This window comes from Meleagris gallopavo, chromosome 2, assembly GCF_000146605.3.
Source record: "Meleagris gallopavo isolate NT-WF06-2002-E0010 breed Aviagen turkey brand Nicholas breeding stock chromosome 2, Turkey_5.1, whole genome shotgun sequence".
Lineage (NCBI taxonomy): Eukaryota > Metazoa > Chordata > Aves > Galliformes > Phasianidae > Meleagris > Meleagris gallopavo.
The window spans coordinates 78,787,399-78,807,817 of NC_015012.2; the positions used below are offsets into that span (position 1 = coordinate 78,787,399).

The following is a 20,419-nucleotide window of genomic DNA, read 5'->3' on the forward strand; positions in this document are numbered from 1 at the left end:
CACGTTCTGTCAAGAGCAATCTGATGTACACACATACATAGAAAAAGGTTCATTCACATGTCAGGTTGGAAGACAGACAGGCACCCTGAGAGCACTGCTCACCTATCATCGGCTTAAAGCTGTCAGAGAGTGAACTCCTGGTGGTGGAAATTTAAAAGGATGACTGGGAAAGAGCCCTCGATTATTAAAGGCTTGGAACTCAAACAGATCTCATTAAATCAGGGACTTTAATAAATTATACACACAAAACGCGTAGGAAGCTGTCTGCTCAGCTCTCTGAGGTGCTGTGAACTATAGCTTCATGTACTCTTCAGACCTACTGCTGCGAGTCAGACAGCTGAAAAGACTCCCCTTCCAGATGTGGAGGACGGCCTGACACCTTGCTCTTGTATGCTGTGAGCCACATGCCTGCCTGCTTGTTTAACACACAGCTGAGCCTTCAGGTCAACCTCTGAGCACAGCATCATCTTCTTTCCCTGCACTGGAAAAGTCTCTGTAAAGACCTGTTTCTATCCACACAGTTATGGCAGTTATAGAAGAATTATTGCCTGTATTCACCCTGACAAAACTGACTGACCAATTACAGTTAATTAGCTCTGTAAATGATCTGCCGTGCTCCTGCTGCTAAGCTGAACCAGAAGATTTGGTTCCCACATGTGAGAATGGCTGTACATAGTAGGTGTAGGCTTTTAGTTTGTTAGGCTGCTATTATCCTCCTTTTAGCATGGCCTGGGCAGCTGGGAACTTCCTGTTTGATAAAGTGCAATCATGACTAGCAACTTTTCAGCCTCCCTACAGCATGGGCAGTATTTTTATATCTGCACATCACCTTATATTTTCCTTACAGTGGTCATAATTCCCTCTTGCAAAGACACCATGGATGTACTTGGATTTGTATGTGCATTTGTTTCTGCCAACACCCATATACCATGTGGCCCAGGAAGCAAATGAGTGACTGGGAAGAGACAGAAGAAAGCACTAATTCATAAGGAAAGTAAAAATGTAGTTTATAATGCTGCCAGAAAGTTGCATCAAAACTTTTAGAGTTGTAACACCAATTCTACCTACCACCAATTTGTCTTAGCAACTATGACACTAGAGAAAGACAACGTTTTGGTACTAATGCTGAAAAACAGCTGTATCATCAGTTTAAAGTTGAGTATTGCACCCTGTTGCTGGCATGTTATTCAAAAGGACTAAATTTATTGCTACTTCACAGTGAAAGCAGTGCCTTGTCAAGAGTTCACCAATATGAGAGGGGAAGGGCATAAAACCAGGACCTCATGGATCTCAGGACAGCAGAGATGCTCTGCCCAAAATTTTCATATGTAGGTCAGAGAACAGGCCCGGGAATCCCATCCAAAGTCACCACCATGAAATAGTGATAAATTTGGTCTTTTTGAATGCATTTTGAATCTATTTTAAATAGGGGAATTGGAGCTGCTTACTGGGCACTTAAGCCACACTTCTTGTCTAGGGGTAGAAATTAGTCTGTGTTTTTATATTATTAATATTGGATTTCTAGGCTCTGAGGTAGATTCAACTGATACTTGAATAGAGACTGCATTTGTTTTAAGGATATCTCCTTCCCACTTATACTCAGATGTGCCATGGAGCAGGAAACTTCAAATAAGTTGCCTGGTTCTTAGACAGCACTGTGCCTGGTCTCCTCATATTTTGTGTGTGAGACAGAAGAGCCAGAGCAAAACTGATATAAAATTGAGAAAGACTGATTTTTCATGGGAAGAAACTAGTGATAATGTGTGGGGTAATACTTTGCTAACCTACCCCAAATTTGTGTTTCTCGCCAAAACATCACTTCCAAAACAACCCCAGATGACTTACTCTGTGGTGAAAGGAATGGTTTAGAAACAGTTGTTTGATTTCTGGCTAATTTCTAGATAAATACCGTCTAGGTTTCCCATTGTGCTCTCAGTGCTTGTAAATGAAGCTCTGGGGAATGATGAAGATGTTCTCAGTGAACAGTCTTCAGGCTCTTTTCTAATCTAGAGCCAGGACTGAGTGACTGAAAGGCTTATTTTTCAGTTCAGATGTCTTCAGTGCACAGTGAGCAATTCTAGTTGCAAGTAAATCAAAAGGCATAATAGTAGGTTAATTAAAAGCACATCTCTCTGTATAGCCTGTGGCATAATATCACAAATTACGCACAAATTTCAAAGAATTAAGTATTCTTTATTCTTTAACTGACAGTAAAATCTTATTTATGTCTTAAGAGAAGACAATTAAAGCAATTGTCTCCTGCTGCAGGATAAAGAATAGTTATAAAAAAAATGATATCATTTGCAGGGGCTTTTATAGTTTTTAATGCTCTACTACCATTTAGTGCTCTTGGGGCTGAAGCAGCTTTGCTAGGAACAGTGTGGGGATTTTGGTGGACACCAAGATGAACATGAACTGACTGTGACAGAGAAGGCCAACAGCATCCTGTGTGACATGGAGGGAAGTGTTTGCAGTGGGCTGACAGATGTTATCCCTCCCTTCTGTCCAGCCTCAATAAGGTCACACATGGAGTGCTGGGTCCAGTTCTGGGCTCCCCCAATACTGCTAACTTTTATCTTGATTTTTTTTATCATGTAGTTTATATCAGTCAAATCTGATTTCTCTTGGTATATCCTAGAGTATGTGCATAGATCCTTCTTCTGTTAGCATCAGTGTGTTTTGAGATTTAGTTTAGAGGATGTTGAAACATACCTGTATTTATTAGTATATCCACTGATACAGTGCAGCAGTTTGCATACTGACAAGAGCTTCAATGTGTTGTAAGAACAGAGAGGAAAACTGTAAATACTTAGGCTGCTGGCTTTTTTCCTTGACCTCCGTCATATTTCTCTGGCTCACCTGTAACTCACAAGGCCTCAAATCTTGGGAGGAGAAACTAAGTTAATTACAAGTGAACAACAAGTATGTTATTTTGTAATTTGGATAATCAGGCAACAAGGTTATAAATATCTCAAATCATAATACAGACTGATGGACATATACATCTTTGCACTGTAAAAATAATGTATTTGTTTTAACTCTGAAACTATCAGATCCTTAGTGGGAATTGAGTTATATATTTTGCAAGTTGCTACCAATAATGAAATAGCAGCAACAGATTAATTATAACCTGTAAGCACAAACACTCCACTGTAAACCCTTGCCATGCTTCTACTTCATCATTCAAATCCTCCTCTCAGCTCAGCTATCATAGAGCTTTCAATAAGCTGCTGTAATCAATATGTTGATGATGATAAATAAAGAATAGTGTGCAACAGTAATGTGCAGTCCCACACCTTGTAGATTCTTTTAAGCTTACTGAATTTCATTACAATATTTTCATTTTCAAATGACAGGACTGTTGGAGTTAATATTAAGCATTTTGACTCATTAACTGCAAATCAACTATTCTATTAACAGTAAATCCATGCAGTAACTTCATTAATTCCCAGCTCGATATAGTAGATATGTTGAACTTTGCCTACTTCAAGTTTTACTAAAAACAGAAACAGTTAAACAATGGTCACCTCTTCTTGTACCTTGACCTGCAATAAAATTCATTGGAAAACCAAAGATTATTACAAATCTTTTGTACCCTCAGTAATTTTTGTAAGTACCCCTAAGATCACATGTTCATGTTAACTTTTTTTAATAGGTTTTGGTCAGGGCACTCAGATGAGCTCCACGTCATTGTAAGTCTTCAGAAGAAGACAGTTAAACTATTTTCCTTCACTTGAAGGGCAGACTTATGATAGATGCTTCCGTACTGCTTGCTTGTTAATGATGCGCCTGGGACACTGGGATCCTCAGAGACACCATTACTTACCATGCTGCATCAGTCTCAGGTCTACTCCAGCTGCTTTATATTCTGTCTTTCAGATAACAAGTTTCATTATGTTAACCTATAGGGAAGCATGTTAAACGACACTAAGCTTTCCATGCTTTTTTTCATAAAATAAAAGACACTCTGAAGACCAAAATGTAATTTTCTGTAACAAAGGACTTTTGGGAGCCAACTGCAGCAAATGTGGTTCTTTCATAAGCATAATCCCTGAAAACACAACTCTGAGGAAGCTGTTCCGTACATATTGTTATTAGCTAAAAGTACTATTATGACTGATGTCTTTTATCTGGAAATCCTAATTATCAAGTCATGTGCTGTTCCTGGAAAACACTGTGAATTCACCTAATTAATCTGCCTGTTACTTTAGTGTCCACTGGACTATGAACTACCATAGTGTGATAAAGACATCTTACTCTAATGTACTGATATGCTTGGTGCTGCAAAAGCTATTTTCATTAATCTGCCATTTAAGAAAAAGCTCTTATTTTGTGGAGGAAAACAGAAGGCCACAATAAAAGCACAGATACAGGCTATGTGAATGGAAAATCCTTACTCCAGTATTTTTCCAGTAGAGCATATGGGATCATTCTGAGCAGATTTATTCTCAAGCTGTACTCCCCTTTCCTTGCACCTGGTATTCCATAACTGAGCAAGGTATTTCTCTTTTGTTACAGATTATGCACGAGTAGCCTCCAAAGGCATTTCTCTGGGTCTCATCTGGCCTTTGGGAAATCACTGGTATTACCAGGGATGTGAACTGGGGGAGGAATTTTCTCAGTGTGTGTAAAATGTTGCAAAGCATTTTACAATCATTTTGTCCAAGTATTGCTACAGTAAAAATCAATGGTGTTGCATTCTGTTACCATGTGAATTATGAACTGAAAAAAAAAACCTGTGAAATCTAGGAAAACCTGTTAAAACATCATCAGTCACTTTTAACTTTTTTTTTTTTCACATTACAGAGAATACATCAAGACCCAGGGCATGAGTACAATAAGATATTCCTCAGCTCTCTCGTTTGTTTTCATTGACACCACTATGTTCATATGTGAATGAGAAACAGAAGATGCTTATAGGAAACAGAAGATGCTTGTAGGATAAAATATGCCTTTTGGGGCATTTGATTTAGGAAGTTTTGGTCATCATACAAAACTGTCATAATATTCTCATAGCCAATGTTTAGAGGACTCTGAAGGCCCTCTTGAGCATCTTTGTTTAAGGAATGGAAGAGAAAAATTATTTCATGTTGTATTGAAAGGGATAAAAAAGCAATGCTGTTAAACTAGTTTGTAAGATTTTTTTTCCTGATATTTCTATCTAAATGCAGATCTGTTTTCTTCTCTGTACTATCCATATAAGAAATCCCTCAGGACAAGGGCGGTGAGTAAAAATGAATACTTAAAATGAGTTTTGTTTTTTTTTAGAAGGAAGACAAATGTATCAAGTATGTTTTGTGTCACTTCAGCAGTGAGTTGAGCTTTCTTTGTCTACAGATAGCCTTGCAAATGTGAAAAAGATGAAACTGAGGAAAAAAAGATAATCCTGGGATTGTGTTTGAAACTCTATCCTTCATCCTTCTTGTTTAATCTACTGCTAGCACAAAAGCAAAGGACTACAACTGTCATTTAGATAAGTCAGACTCATTTTGAAACCCTGGTGTTAGCATTTCTTCCAGGTATTGGGTAGTATTGCTAACTGTTTAAATTGTTCTTCATCCATGTAAGGATTTGGAGAGCAGTTTTACTTTGCTCCAGAATAAAAATTAAATACCCATGGCAGAAGGCAATCTATTCACTAATAAGGGAATTAAATAAAACTGCAGAAAAAGTCTGGCAATTTAGGTTGCAAGAGGAGATTTCTGAGTAACAGTCAGTGCTGCCAAGCTCTTGACAGTGACAGGTGAAACAGTCAGAAATCACTGCTTCATTGCAGGAGGTGGACAAAGTTGTTTGGTTTTTCATATATCACTGTACATGGGAGAAAATTCAAACTTCTCAAATCCTGTCGGGTGGTCAACAGATATTAACATTCTGGTTTTGACTGCTCGGCTCTGAAGATATTTACTGTTTAGTCCCTAAATGAAATGGGAGTTATTCTTAACTGTGATACCAAGGAGATGAGAACATTAGAAGACACCATTCCCCCCGACCCCCCCCTAGACATATTGGATAGCATGGAGGAAACATGTAATCTGGAGGGGTTAAAATAACACAAGACAAGAAGTAGTTGGATTCCTGCATATGTGCACATGGCTAAGGATCTTGAAAGTGAGATTAAAAGATCTACCTACATCATGTGACTTCTGTCTTAAGTCTTCTGGGCAGCAGAAATCAGGATAGTATCTTTCAGATACTATCATACTCTTCAGTCCTACAAGTATCTGAATTCTTAGGACAGTCCAAATAAAAGTAACAAAAATAGAGTCCCTTCACCAGAACAGGGTGCAGCTCTCTCCTTTAACATGTGGGATCAGTAGCATTATGGATAACATGGATGCTTTTTCCATGAAAAGAATCCAATTTTAAAAGTATAAAGGTTCAATATGCAGAAATCCTGAACATAGGAATAATTACCATTTTCTTTAGTTCAAAAATGATTCATTTTCCTGATGCTTCTCTATCTGTTATAATTAGCATTAAACTGTCAATGAAAGCTGTGGCAATGATAATTATAATGCTACATATATTTTTATTACAAAAATTGGATGAATAATTTTATATGACATGTCACATGTGGTAATCACAAGAAAGTGCTTACTTTTTACACTGGAGATATTAGTCATCTTTCTGAACTACACGCTGTCACCTACAATGAGGATACTTGCAATTAAATATAAAGATTGCTTAAAGACTGCATACAATAAATAAACAGGTATATGATCAACATGAGATTTTTGCTGGCATCAAATAAACAATCAGAACAGAAAGTACATTTCTAAAAATTGTAAGGCACTCGAATATTAGCATATGAATTATATTGGAGGATAAAATCTGAGAAGGAATTACTGAGCAATGAAAGCATATCAGCACGATTTCTCTGTAAAAAGAAGTTTTAAATAGCTGATAGCTGCAGAATTAAGTGAAGCCACATTAAACAGACCACTGTGTTATTCCATCTGAATACTGTCTGAAAAGCTGAGCAATATGTATTTAAAATCCACCATGCATACTGTTATCCAAGACTCCAGCAGCTGGCCTACCCTGCAGTTCTCATTGCTCTAATGGCAGGTGGCTGACCCTCAACAAACTGCAAGGAGCTCAGGACTGCAGATTGGACTAGAGCACCAAACCACCTAACATTTTAGTGTCGAGCTGAAGATTGCAGTACCTGTATTTGTCGTTATAGCTCAGAGTGACTTTGGGAACCATGAAATTAAACAGATATTGCCCACACAAGTTCACTGTAACTACAAGCTTTGGTGGCCAATTAATTATATATATATATATATTTTTTTTTTTTTAACATTGTTCAGCAAGCAGTGCAGGACTGCACTAAATTTCAGTTAACTGTTGACAGCAGAGCTCTGCAAAAGACAGTTCATCATCCATGTAATGCAAACTATGTATTTAAACATCTTTACTTTGAAAAGAAATCGAAACAAACAGGTCTTTTACCAACTATCTTATAAAATTACCCTTCATTTTCTTTTGAAGAAAATACTCTATTTTTCTTGCAAATGAATCTTTAATAAATAAGAAGCTTTCTCAAGTAGATTATAAAATAAATACTGTAGAGTAGAATGTATCTAAGATTGAAAATCAGTATTCACTTTTTTTTGAGTCTGTGAGCATCAAGGAAGAGTCACAGGAGGAGCATTAACTGCAGTCCTCAGCTTTAATCCCCAGATTGACATACTGGTTGTAACTGTGAAAAGAAAGAAAACAAAACAATTATCTAGAAAGATCTTTCGTACTCTTTCAGTTTGAGTCTTGAAAAGTCTACAGGTAGGCTGCTCTTAAAAACCTGGCTGTAGGGAGGGGCACTTTACCCTCCGTAATTTTTCAATGGATTAAAATGCACTGCTTCTGAAAGTATCTATTTAATGATTCAGAAACAGTGAAAATCTAGTGTTCCCTGACTTGGGAAATCATTAAGTTATTCATGAAAATATTTAAGCTGTATGGTTTGTGGCTATCATTTTAATATTCTACCTCATTAAAAACAAAGATACAAGTAAGAATAAAACACAGGTTGCACCTCTGAACACTAATTCACATTGACTCAATACTTGCAGAGAGGCATAAATACAAGGACTATATATATGGGGTAGATATTATGTTAAAAAGTCAACACGATAAGAATGATATTTGGAACATTTTTGTTATGAAGGTATCTTTAACTACTTTAAAAACCACAGATTTTCCTCTTCCTAATTCTCTGTCACAACGGACAGCAATCAAAAACGTGTTGCCATTTATCAGTCCACCCATAAAGAGAAAGACATTCTATGGCAGATGGCAATATATGGCATGAGAGAGAAATACTCAGCACATCTTAATGCCTGAGCATGGTTTTCTGTATTATACACAGATGTTTACACTTTAATGTTCATGTTCACATTTCACATTAGGACATTTTCAGAATTATATTATTTTCTGCTACTAAAAAGAATAAAGTAACCTCCATTGCAGACAAATATTTCAACATAATCTAAGGCATTGTAGAAGATTTCTAAGAGTCATGTATAATTCTTACCTTCTACTTGGATGTCTGAAAGTACTTGGGATCATAGAAGTTGGCTATGTAGATAGTAGAGATCACTACAACCACACAACTTAAATTCATCCTTTGTTCTTGCTGTATTCTCCATAGGACTTTTATATCAATAGCTTCCAGTGCTGTAGCCCTAGCATGAAGCAGTCCTGAAATGAATGAATGAATACTGATTCTAGTGCATCTAGGATACAGAAACTGTATGTTATATTAAAAAAAGCATTTAAACTTCACATCCAATCTCTATAGCAAAACAAATTGGTTTTGCATGAGATTACTCTTCAAAATTGGGTGTTATGCTGAAATATCAATAGAGCAATAAGAATGACCTTTGTAGCATATTGAAGTTTATTTCATGAAAAAACCCACCCAGCAGCAGATGGCATTTGGATATAAACAAATTTTGAAGTGAAACACTTTTGCTTACTCTGATATACTTAGTATATGTAAAACAATTTTCCTGAGGCAACACGGAGTAGTTCAGAACAATTTGATATTTCTGAAATTTCCAAGTGATAAGCTTCAAATGACTCTCTCATGAATAAGATGCAGAATCTTCACGGAAACCTTGCAGACATGCTGTGCCAGATGGCGGGCAGCTTGAAGCTTGAACAAGCAGTGGCTGGACGCTCTCACAAAGAGTGAGGCTGAAGGCTTGTGGCCAGAGAAGGGAACAAAGCTCAATAGAGAGAAGCTTGAGGAACCAGCTGGACCTGAACTGGAAGTCATAATGAGGAGGAAGCAACTGGTGACGGTCATTGCAGCATATGTTGTCACTGGAGGTTTGCTTCTTGCTGGAGGACAGGATCTGACGTGATGGAAACTGCCAAGGCTTGTCCAGCCCTTTTTTCCTATGTCACTCATCAGTGTGGGTGCCAATGACACTGCCAAGTAGTGCATAGATCAAATCAAGAGTGCCTACAGAAATCTGAGGGGGAAAAAGCTCTGACAGCTGATGTTCTTTAAGCCAAAAGGAAAGTCTGTCAGAAATGGATGCATGTTGCAAATTAGCAGCTAGCAGCATAATTGGTGCTGTATAAGTGCCTTGCCTTTTGTGACCACATGTGCTTTTGTGATTTTTATTTATTTATCTACTTATTAATCTGTAGAACTTGTAGATGAGATCCCACGAAAAGTAGCTCTGAAGCTCAAAGGAACTCAGGAAAGCCAGCTGTTTTGGGTGCATCCTTCACCAAAATCCAAGAATAGACCATCTTGATGCTCAGAAAACTGAGTAGTCATATTAGGAGACCAAGAAGCTAAAGAAAGAAACTGTGTCAGTTCCCAATGTGAAAAGGAAAAGGAATAGGAAAAGAAAAACCATAAAAGTGAGGTGAATATTACCTAGACATTAAAGGATGGTATCCGGGAAAACTAGGAGGGGCAGGAAGAGTGTCTACTGCTCCCTGAATAGTAAAAGAATAAAGAAAATACCGAACTGCTGTTGAATAGGATGAGTGACTTAGTGACAGAAAATTCAAGATAAAGCTTAGGTATTCATTACCTCCGTTATCTCAGTCTACAGCAACGAGTTGTGTGCTTAGGAACAGGGTTCATAGAAGAGAATGTTTTGATTAAAAAAAAATATAAATCGTGCTTGATCAATGTAATTGCCTTCTATGATAAGATGACAGAATCTAGGGATGACAAGACAACTGATGCTGATGTTTGACTTTCGCAAGGATTTTGACAAGATATTTTACAATATTCTTGTATTCAAATCAGAACATTATACTCTAGATAGGTGAGTAAAAGAAAAAGAGGACAGAATAGTAGCACTTTCAGAGAAGTGGTTAATGGATTGTACTTCACCTGGACTTCTGTGACAAACAAAATACCGTGGAGTAATCTACCTTGTATTATCTGGGATCCTCAGCATGAGAAAGACAGTGATGAAACAGAGCAAGTTCAGCAAAGCCACCAGGATTGTCAGGTCTGGAGCACACGCCCTGTAAGGAGAGGCTGAGGCAGCCTAGGAAAGACATAGTGTCAGCAGGACCTAAATGCAGACCCCACCATGTGAAGTTTATCAAGTTGTTGGAGCAAGACTTCACAATGGCTGCATGTTAGGGGGTGGAAAGACATTAGGTATAGAATAAAGGTAGGAAAGCAGATAAAAAGAAAAAAAAAATCACTATGGGAACAAGAAAGCATTGAAAAATGTTCCCCAGAGCAATTTTGAAATTTCTGTCTTTGGGTATGTTCAAGATCTGAAAAGATAAAGTCCTAAGTATCCTGATCTAAGTAACCAATACAACACTGATCTTTGTTTGAGCAGGAGTTTGGAGAAGAGACTTCTAAAGGTCCCTTCCAGTCTGCATGCATCTATGAAATCAGTGGAAATACATTGCTGAAATACAACAAATATGTTATAAAATCTTGCTTGTCTTAAAAATTTTCAATATGATATTATTGTACATATCAGCAGACAAACTTTTACAGGCTGACTTGCTGAACCTGAGGACAGATAATTCTTTGTGTCAAAATAGAATCTACAAAAAACGTATTTCTCTGAGTACATACAGACTAGAGGAGAGAAGAGAAATAGAAGACTAGCTTTTAGAGATGAAAGGATATGAAAATGAAGGATAGGACATCTAGCCATGGATGATTAGAAAATAAATAGGGAAATATAATATGATCTAATGGCTGCTGGCAGGTTAATAGTGCACACTGATCCAAATCAACCCTTTGTTGACTGAGGGATATATCTGGATTGTCATTGTAAAAAAAAATCAAAGGAGGAGTGAAATTAGTTACACATCAGAAAACTATCTGGCTGAAAAATAACATTTACAGCAAAATACTCCAAATTGTCAAGAAAACTCCTACACTCTGCTTTCTCCGAAGACACTCAAAGTTTTGACATTGCTCTCAATGGGCAAAACCTTCATTATAGAGAAATATGCCATGATGTTGGGAAGATATGTTCAATTTTCCAACTAGTCATCTAATTGATAGGTGAAACAGAGGACTGTCATCAAATACTTTTCAAAGAGGAATTACTATCAGACACTTTCTTTTTCACATTTCATACATTTTGGAAACCATCCCAAGAGTAAGTGTAGGCTTTGGTGAGGGTTTCATGTTTTCTTTTTGCCTGTTAATTCATTCCAATCTGTATGGTGTATTAGTAGGGAAATAATTGATGCTATTATGACAAGTATAACGGAAATCACTTACTTATTCTTGTCAAAGACTGAATGTGCATTACTGCCTATAATAATATCTCCAAAAGAGGGTATGAGAAAGTATGTGGTGCATTTGATACTGCTGTTACACAGAAAAAGAGTAAAAAAGCAGAGCTGCTAGTGATGTTCTCTGATAAGTTGATGCTAAGTGACAGCTTTGTCCAAATTTAGAAATGACGTTACATTCTACAAATAACAGTAAGGAAAATAATGTCAATATCACACTTATGTTAATCAGTTCTTCTTTCATTCATCTCCCAAAGATGGCAGGAAAAGAATAGGCTCTTCTTCTAGTTTGAATTATCATATTTTAAGATTAGTATGCACCCAGCTCCATCTTCTGATACTTACATTCAGAAGATCATTATATCTATGTCTGTGATGGAGCAGTAGGGAGACTTGTAAATCTTACATATTCCTGGATTCAGAGTCTTCCTCTTGTCAAGAACGCCAAGTTTTACAAGATATTTTAAAGGCATGCCAAGTAAATCAAGTAACTATTGGTTTTAATTAGCACTCCTGCAAGCTGTAATGATCCTTACCTGAAGCTGAGTGACATCAAAGAGATATGAAATTCATTCTTGCCTTTGATGTTTTTTACACATAAAACACTTTTCCTCTCATCCATGTAGGCTTTTATTCCCATTTCATTAAGCAATTGAAGGACACCACTGGGATCTAATCCTTGGCAAAGATGTATCAAAATAATCATGAACTGAATTATTATTAAGAAGAATATTTGAATATCATAAATAATAATATTTTCCACAGGGTTTCAGGTGATTAATTCTCACATAGTCTATCATGAAGAAAACATTAGTTCATTGTATTTGCATTCAAAATGATATACATTTAAATTCACACCAGGACTCAAATATACACAGTTATTTTCCTACATTTTTTGAGGACATAACCTGAACATATATTTGGTGACTCTGAAGAGAAAATGCAGTTTAAAGATATCATAAAATCTGTGCAAGTGAAATTTTTAATACTATATGCTTTTACAAGTGTTTGATACCTCAGTACCCATATATTTGAAAAACACTAATGGGATTTCTTTTATCTATATTATAGCATAACTGATACGTTGCATAACCAATAAAGAAGTAGATGAAATATCCACTCAGCCATGTAAAAATAAAGTTAAATAACAAAGGCAGCTCGCTGTAAATGAGTTTGTCAGTCAAAGAAAAATGAAAGTAAAAGAAAGTAAGGATGGGGTTACTTCCAAGCACCACTTTGATAAAATTTACTGGGATTTTCAAGGAAAAATAATCAAAGACTTCAGACTGTGGACAATGGGACTGCTTTTTCTATCTTAAGATGGATGACTGCCTACCTCAAAAATGAAAAAAATGGTAAAACACCTCTTCCAGTCTACTCCTGTACCATAAGAGAGGGGTGTTTTTTGTAGAGCAGGCTTTTAGAAACTGTCCATTAAGTCCACTTTATTCAATGTCTTTCTTGGTGTTTTTTTGTTTGTTTGTTTGTTTTTCATATCTCAGGCTTGTCCAGATGAAGTCTCAATGGGTGAAATCTCCTATTTCACTTGTATTTCACAAGGTTGGTCAGATCTTGTCTGGATGTCACAGATCTGTTCTTGTCAAGACCTGACAACAGACCTCCAGATTGGAAGAGTGCAGAGACTTCAGAGCTCTGCAAACCCATGGGGGTGTGCAGGGGAAGAGGGAGTGGGGGGAAGAGGGAGTGGGAGGAGCAGAGGGGACAAGGGAATGGATAGTTAGAAAAGGGTATAAAGGGGAGGGGGGCAGGTGGAGTCAGTCAGTGCAGTTGTCTGTCCGAACCCTGTGCCTCACACTGCAGACTGTGAATATCTTTTCTGTGTACAGGTGTGTGAAACTGGTGCCAGCTACTGGAGTGAGTGGGAGCTTGTCAGGCAAGCAGATAGCCTGTGATTGTACTCAAGGAACATGTGGATGTGCATGCGCTTGTGAGCCTAGAGTGTGTGTGTGTGTGCCTGCAGCAGTGAATGTCTACCAGCTGGAGAAGAAAAGGGGACTCATCAGTCTGTGCCTGTATTTATCTGAGTCCTGTGTGTAAGAGCTGCTGGAGCCTGGGGCAGACCCAGTGACCAATAGTGTCACTGCCTCATCTATGTTTCTGCATGTGTCTTGGATACACACTCAGCTTTGCTACTGGTTGAACCTGCAAAAGGAAAAGCATCCAGCACTTGCCCAGTCAGTCTGATGCCCCTGGATGGGCCCAAGCAGCCTTGTGCTGCAGTGCTCTTTGTTCCCAGCCTCACTTAACTCCTTTGTCTAAAATGATTTGTTAGTTGACTTTCTTTGTAAGCACGTATTGCTTATATATATTGCATATATGTTACTTATGGAAAAATTGCTAGTAATTCTGAAAAACTGTTGCCTATTACTCTAAATTCTTTTAGACTTACTGGTACAAAATGCTATTCATTCAGATTTATCTAGATTAATTATTTAGCAACATACTTTTTTTTTTGCAGACAAGCTGTACACTTTGTTTTAAGATTATTTAAAATATTAATCTAATGATAAATGAAAACATCTTAGTGCCTAGATATTTATAATCTCTTCATTATTTAATGGATATTTTACAGGAATTACCTTTAAACTCAGTGGGCTTGACTTTGTTTTCATGGAAATCAATTGAAAATCTCTCACAGAGTTCAATGGATTTTGACAAACTTCACTGTGTAATGTTGCTGATATCTGCTTTTGCTATGTGAATTATCCCTGACACCAAGAACATAGATTCCCACTTACTTTTTAATTATCTTAATTAAAAAAAAAGGAGGGGAAAAAAAAAAGCTGATGACAGTAAAATAAAAAAAATGGAAAGAAAGAAAACTGGACATTTTACCTTTCCCATGAGCTTTTTTTTGCTGGTCTATTAATATTTATGTGGCATATTTAATAAGATGCAACACATATGCCGTCAAAAAGGTAACAGGATTAATTAATTTTCAAGGATAATCTGTATTTATGCAAACACATTAATGAACCCTGTGCATTATAGAAAGTACACCTCAAAGTATAGCTTAATATAATAGCTTGCCACAAGATATTTAGGTATTTTCCTCATGAACAAAATTAATTCAAAGTCTCACTGAAGTTACACAACGTATGGATACATTTACATTTGGAATTAATTCGTTAATTTTTTCTTTACAATTATCTGCAACTGATTGAGGAGGAGAATAATAAATACTGGGTTTAAGTGAAACAGAATCACAGAATCACAGAATGGCTTGGGTTGGAAGGGATTTCAAGGATCATGAAGCTCATTATACCATCTATACATGAACCTACTTAGAGGTTTGGTTCTTTACAAGTCAGTGATGAACAATGTGTAGAAATAACATGTTAACAGAGAATATTCACATATAAAGGCAGAAATCCAGAACACAGTTTGCTGATGCAAAGTTGGACATACCCTTTGCATGGACAGATTTATTCTTCAAAATCCCCAAGCTCTTATTTCTTTGTGATAGTCATTTAGACAATATAATTAAGTTACAAACATTGTTTTACAAAGGGTCCTTGGGAAACATAGACAACTCAGCCAGAACTCTGAGTATCCTTAGAAAATTTCAGTGTGCCATGAATATCTTCAGTATGATATCAGGATGTCTATAGTATATTATTTTCTCTGTGTTTTACTGTATTTGGGCAAACCGTGATTACTGCCTTGCTTTGGCTAAACTCTTGTCTGTCAATTGCATTTCAGGAGCTTGATTCCCAGACCATAGAAAATCACTGCAATTTAGAAGTATTCTATTATTTCTGAAGAAAAAAAGGCACTGAAAAAGAATAATGGCAAGTTACCTTGTTGTGTTGTTTTTCTTTTTAGAGGATCCTAAGTTAAATTTTATATTGCTGGACAAAGGTGGAAAAAAGCTATGGAATGCAAAATAATACACTCTATGAAAACCCAATGTTAGATATATACAGTTGGACACAAAAGCTGTCTCTAGAAAAGCAAACATTTAATTGATGACCTATAGCAGGCTAGTTATATATGTCAAGGTATGCCAGACTTGAATTATTCATTTGTTCAAGTCAGCAGACTGTGGATGTGTTTTGTGTGTGGAGTTTTCTAAATAAGGTCATAATGAAACAATAATGATTCTCATCAAACAATTCTGAAAAAAAAAATCTAGCTGAATCCAATCCAAACATCCCATATTGACAAGTACACTCATTTGAAACATTTGCAATCGCGTTGCATTTTGGTAGTTCCCTACTGATCCTGCTTGTCTATGCAATATAAATACAAAGGATATTGGAATATGCACAGAAATAAGCAAAAAGATAAGCAATTATAGCCATCTCTTAATTTTTTAACTAGGCCAGCTGGTGTGGTCAGTCCATCTCTATACCATTTAACTATTCTTATCTCCAAAATGGTGTGTGTAAATACTTGTTCATAACTCTGTAATGCTGTCCTATTTAATGCTTTGATTTTAAACAACCATGCTGGGTTCTATGCAAATACATAATGAGACTAGTTGCATGGAAATTTCTGTGTTTAAACAAAGTTAGGATTTAACACAAATATAAAGCAAAAGAATTAAGGCAAAATCTGCCTTTTCTGAGGCACATGATACAAATAACTTCAATTTGACTATATTCATATAAAATTTTCACTGGTATCACTGGCGAATTTTCCAACAAGAATACATCGCTTTCACAGTTTATTGCTTTAATCCTCAAAAAATATAACTTAAAATACTGAAACAGTGAGGCCAAGCATTACATATAAAATTGGAGCATTCTCAAGATACGCTGTCAGGTAGTTACATTAGTGAGTAATAGAATAGCAGCCACTTTATGATGTATTGCACTAATTCAGCTTTCTGATGATGGATTAGAGTAATACATAATCCAAAAAGAGGCATTTTGAAGACAAATTACTCAGGAGATGAATGAGGGTGGGAGTAAAGGGTCCAGAAGAGTCAATAAATAGTAATTACAAAACTTAATGGAATCTTTGAGGAGTACTTCTGCTGAACGTTAAGTGGACTGTAAACAAATGGGCTGGTAAATTTCTCATCAGCCATTCAAATTCTTCAGTGAAATGGTTTTTGAAGGTCTAGGCTTTAGTTACTTTAATACCTGTTTCTCTAGAAATTGCACCAAAAGTCCTTAAGAGAATTGATGAGCACTGAAATTTCTTGCTTTATACAATCAGTTGTACCCCTTCTTTACATCACCAGAGATGAGTAACAGCAATCTTTTGTTACTTTGCTGTTTCTTTTCACTCATTTCACTGCTCCCTTTTTGTAGGCACATCAGCCTGGATTTTAGAGCACTGGATACTACTCCTTACTTCATCAACATCTAGCTTCATGGCTGCACTCATAAATTCTCCATACTCTGTTTCTACTGTTGTAAGCACTGAAAATACTTTTCTGTCCTTTGTTTGGTCTGTTCTTGAAAGGATGTGGTACATATAAGGAGACATACAGTAGTTTTACGTTTATGATAATGATTTTAATCATATAGCCTTGTTTAATAAGATCAATAAATACTTGATGTTTAAAATGAGGAGTTGTGAAGAACACTTTGCTAAGTATTACATCCAATAAAAACTGCAGAGTGAACAGATCTCATACCGTTAGAAGAACACAAGCAAATGATAAGTGATGCTGAAATAATACTAACATCATTTTGCATGCTGACTTCTTAACTAAACATTGTTGATTATGTGGAATCATCTGCACAGCAGTCATTGCTAAAAGTAATCAGCATATAATGCCCCAGACATTTCAGCCACCTACAGTTAGACCAAGGCATGAGTAAGAATGAAAATCTTTGTGGGGAAAAACCCAACTAAAAATCAAGAGGGAAAGGAAGCTATAAGATCAGGAAATTATTATTTCTGAATCATAGAATCACAGAATGGTTTGGGCTGGAAAGGACCTTTGAGATCATCTAGAGATGCATCCCCGTTCCATTTGGGGAATGAATGTCAACTCATTTATGTAATATTGTGTTCTGCTTGAGAGGAGGTGTGTGTGAGAGGTGGGTCAATTGGTGTTGGTTCTATGGCGAGGTGTTTATAACCGAACAATACGGATTGTTAGGGGAAAGTTATATGGCATTAAGGGTGTTTATGGAAACTGAAAAACGGTGTGGTTTGATTTGTGGGTTTTGAAGGAAATGCGACAAACTGTTTTGATGGTATGAGAAAGTGTAATCATTAATGTTATATGGAAGTATAATTGAGGTTATGTGGAAGTGTAACTGAGGGTACGAATAGTGGAATAGTGTACAAAGGAAAAAAGGGTTAAAGAGAAAGTGAGTTTATCTGCACTGGCATGAGAGCAACCCCTCCACACTGTTCCCGTGAGCAGAACTTAGAGTGAGAGAGAGAGCCAGGGTCAGAGACTGCTTCTATAAGCCAGTGTTACATGCAAAAGGAGAAATGGAGAGGATAGGGCAGTGGAAGTGAGAATAGCCTTCATCTGCAGAGATCTAGGAAACCCAAAATCCAGTGTTAGCACTGGAAGCCTCTGGAGAGGAGGAGGTGAAATTGAAATATGATGTTAGTAGTTTATGTAATGTGAGAGTTTGGAAAGTGAAAAAGTTTGGGAAGGACACAGGAAGGCAAAGATAAGCAGGGTGTACCAGGGTTGTCAGGACTGAAGAGAGGTGAGCGATATGAAGAAAACACAAGCAAACAAACAAAATAATAATAATAATAATAAAAAAACAGAGATAGTAAGGAAATTGTGAATAACAGCAACTGTTACTGTTGTGGCAGTAGAGTAGGGCTGTAGGACCCAGAGATCCCTTCAGAGAGAGGTAGGGGGCTGGAAGAGCCGAAGTAGGGCTCCACCCCACTGGAATGAAAGCAGTGTGCAAACTGCAGGGAAATGGGACACTGGTGAGAAATACTACCAAGCTGAGTGAGAGAGAACTGTCTCTGGTTGCAAAGCTGAAGGATAGGAACCTGGGAAGTTTACCCTAGCAGATTCACTGGTTAAAGTGCAGCTAGGGGAGCAGGATAGAGAGGTTTATTTTTTGGTGGATACAGGTGCTTCTTACCACCCGTAGATGATTTTGTAACAGTAGTAGGAGCTACTGCCCAACCAGAAAAGGCTTACTTTTTGGGATCAATTGAATATAGGCTGAGAAAACAAGTGGGAATACATAAATTCTTGTACATGCCAGGTTACTCTGGCAAAAAATGTAATAAAACTGGAGCTAAGGGTCAAACAATACTAACTGATTGAAAATTGTAAGTCTGGCTTTAACACAAACAGTGAAAAATAAGGTTGTACATCCAGAAGTTAAAGAAATCTTAAATCAGGTATGCTTAGGAGTGTGGGTATCAGAGATACCTGGCAGAGCCAAAAATGCAGCCCTAACTAGAATTTAAGTTAAAAGTAAGAGTTAGCCCAGTCAGAGTAAAGCAGTGCCCTTTGAGGATATGTGATTGTAGAAGGACAAAAGAAATAATAGATAATTTTTGGAGTTTGGATTACTAATTGAATATGAATCCAAATACAATCCAACTATAGCAAGTGCTAAAGTTTGTTACAAGATTTGAGGGCAAGTAGTAGAATTGGTGAATGCACACACTCAGTGGTGGCAAATCTATATATTTATTAATCAAGTTAAGGAATGAGTAGGTGGAATTTACCTTCTGGATTCAGGATGCCATTTCTGCCTGGTTTGGCCAAAGGAAGCCTAAGGTTATTTGCCTTTGAATAGGAAAACCCTAATACGGGGAGAAAAAAATTCAGTTAACCTGGACAGTGTTACCCAGGGTTGTGAGAACAGCTCAGTGATTTTTGAGAGCCAAAGGAGTTTTGGTCAACTCCTGAGTCTGAGACTTGGTTCCTCCATCCCAGGGTGGAACCTTACTGCAGTACGTGGATTCCATGGAAACAATAATACTTCAATGACAACAATTCTATGGTGGTCTTCTTGTTTGATCAGATGCTGTGGAGTCTCCTTTATGTCTCTGACACACGCCCCCCAGAAGTCAGCAGTTTCTGGAGAGGTTGTCTGGGCAGTAAATGGGGGCCTCAGTGCCTCCCAGCATGGAGTCCCCAGTCACTAAGAGAATGCCGGGCACTGGCTCCCGTCAGCTTTTCCCAGACAGAGGCTCGCCCTTACCCTCTGAGGTGATTCCCTGCTTTGGCACGGAATGTGTCCATCCCAGAGCTGAATGTCTCACATAAACATGCTGTGTTTTGGGGCCTGCAAGCTTGCCCTGCATGCTGTCTGGACCCCAGCCCAGAATCACAGAATGGCTGGGGTTGGAAAGGACCTCAAGGATCATGAATCTCCAACCCCCTGCACATGCAGGACCACCAACCTTCACATTCAATACTAGACCAGGGCCCCATCCAATCTGGCCTTGAACACCTCCAGGGATGGACGGGGCATCCACAGCCTCTCTGGGCAGCTGTTCCAGCACCTCACCACTCTCTCTGTAAAGAATTTCCCCCTGACATCCAACCTAAATCTCCTCCCCCTCAACTTAAAACCATGTCCTGAAGTTATCAACCCTTTCAAAGAGTTGATTCCCCTCCTGTTTGTAGGCTCCCTTTAGGTATTGAAAGGCTACAATGAGGTCACCCCGCAGCATTCTTTTCTCCAGGCTGAACAAGCCCAGCTCCCTCAGCCTGTCTTTGTAGGGGAGGTGCTCCAGTCCC

At 37.6% G+C, this 20,419-nt stretch overlaps 1 long non-coding RNA gene across 1 annotated transcript; it reads right to left on the minus strand.

Annotated features, from left to right (window-relative positions):
- Window positions 1-7,331: 7,331 nt before the first annotated feature.
- LOC116216351 lies at window positions 7,332-20,066 on the minus strand. Its single transcript, XR_004158973.1, has 3 exons — window positions 19,399-20,066; window positions 8,540-8,706; window positions 7,332-7,708 (listed from the first exon to the last, which is right to left on the minus strand). It is a non-coding gene; the product is annotated as an uncharacterized LOC116216351 (long non-coding RNA).
- Window positions 20,067-20,419: the final 353 nt, after the last annotated feature.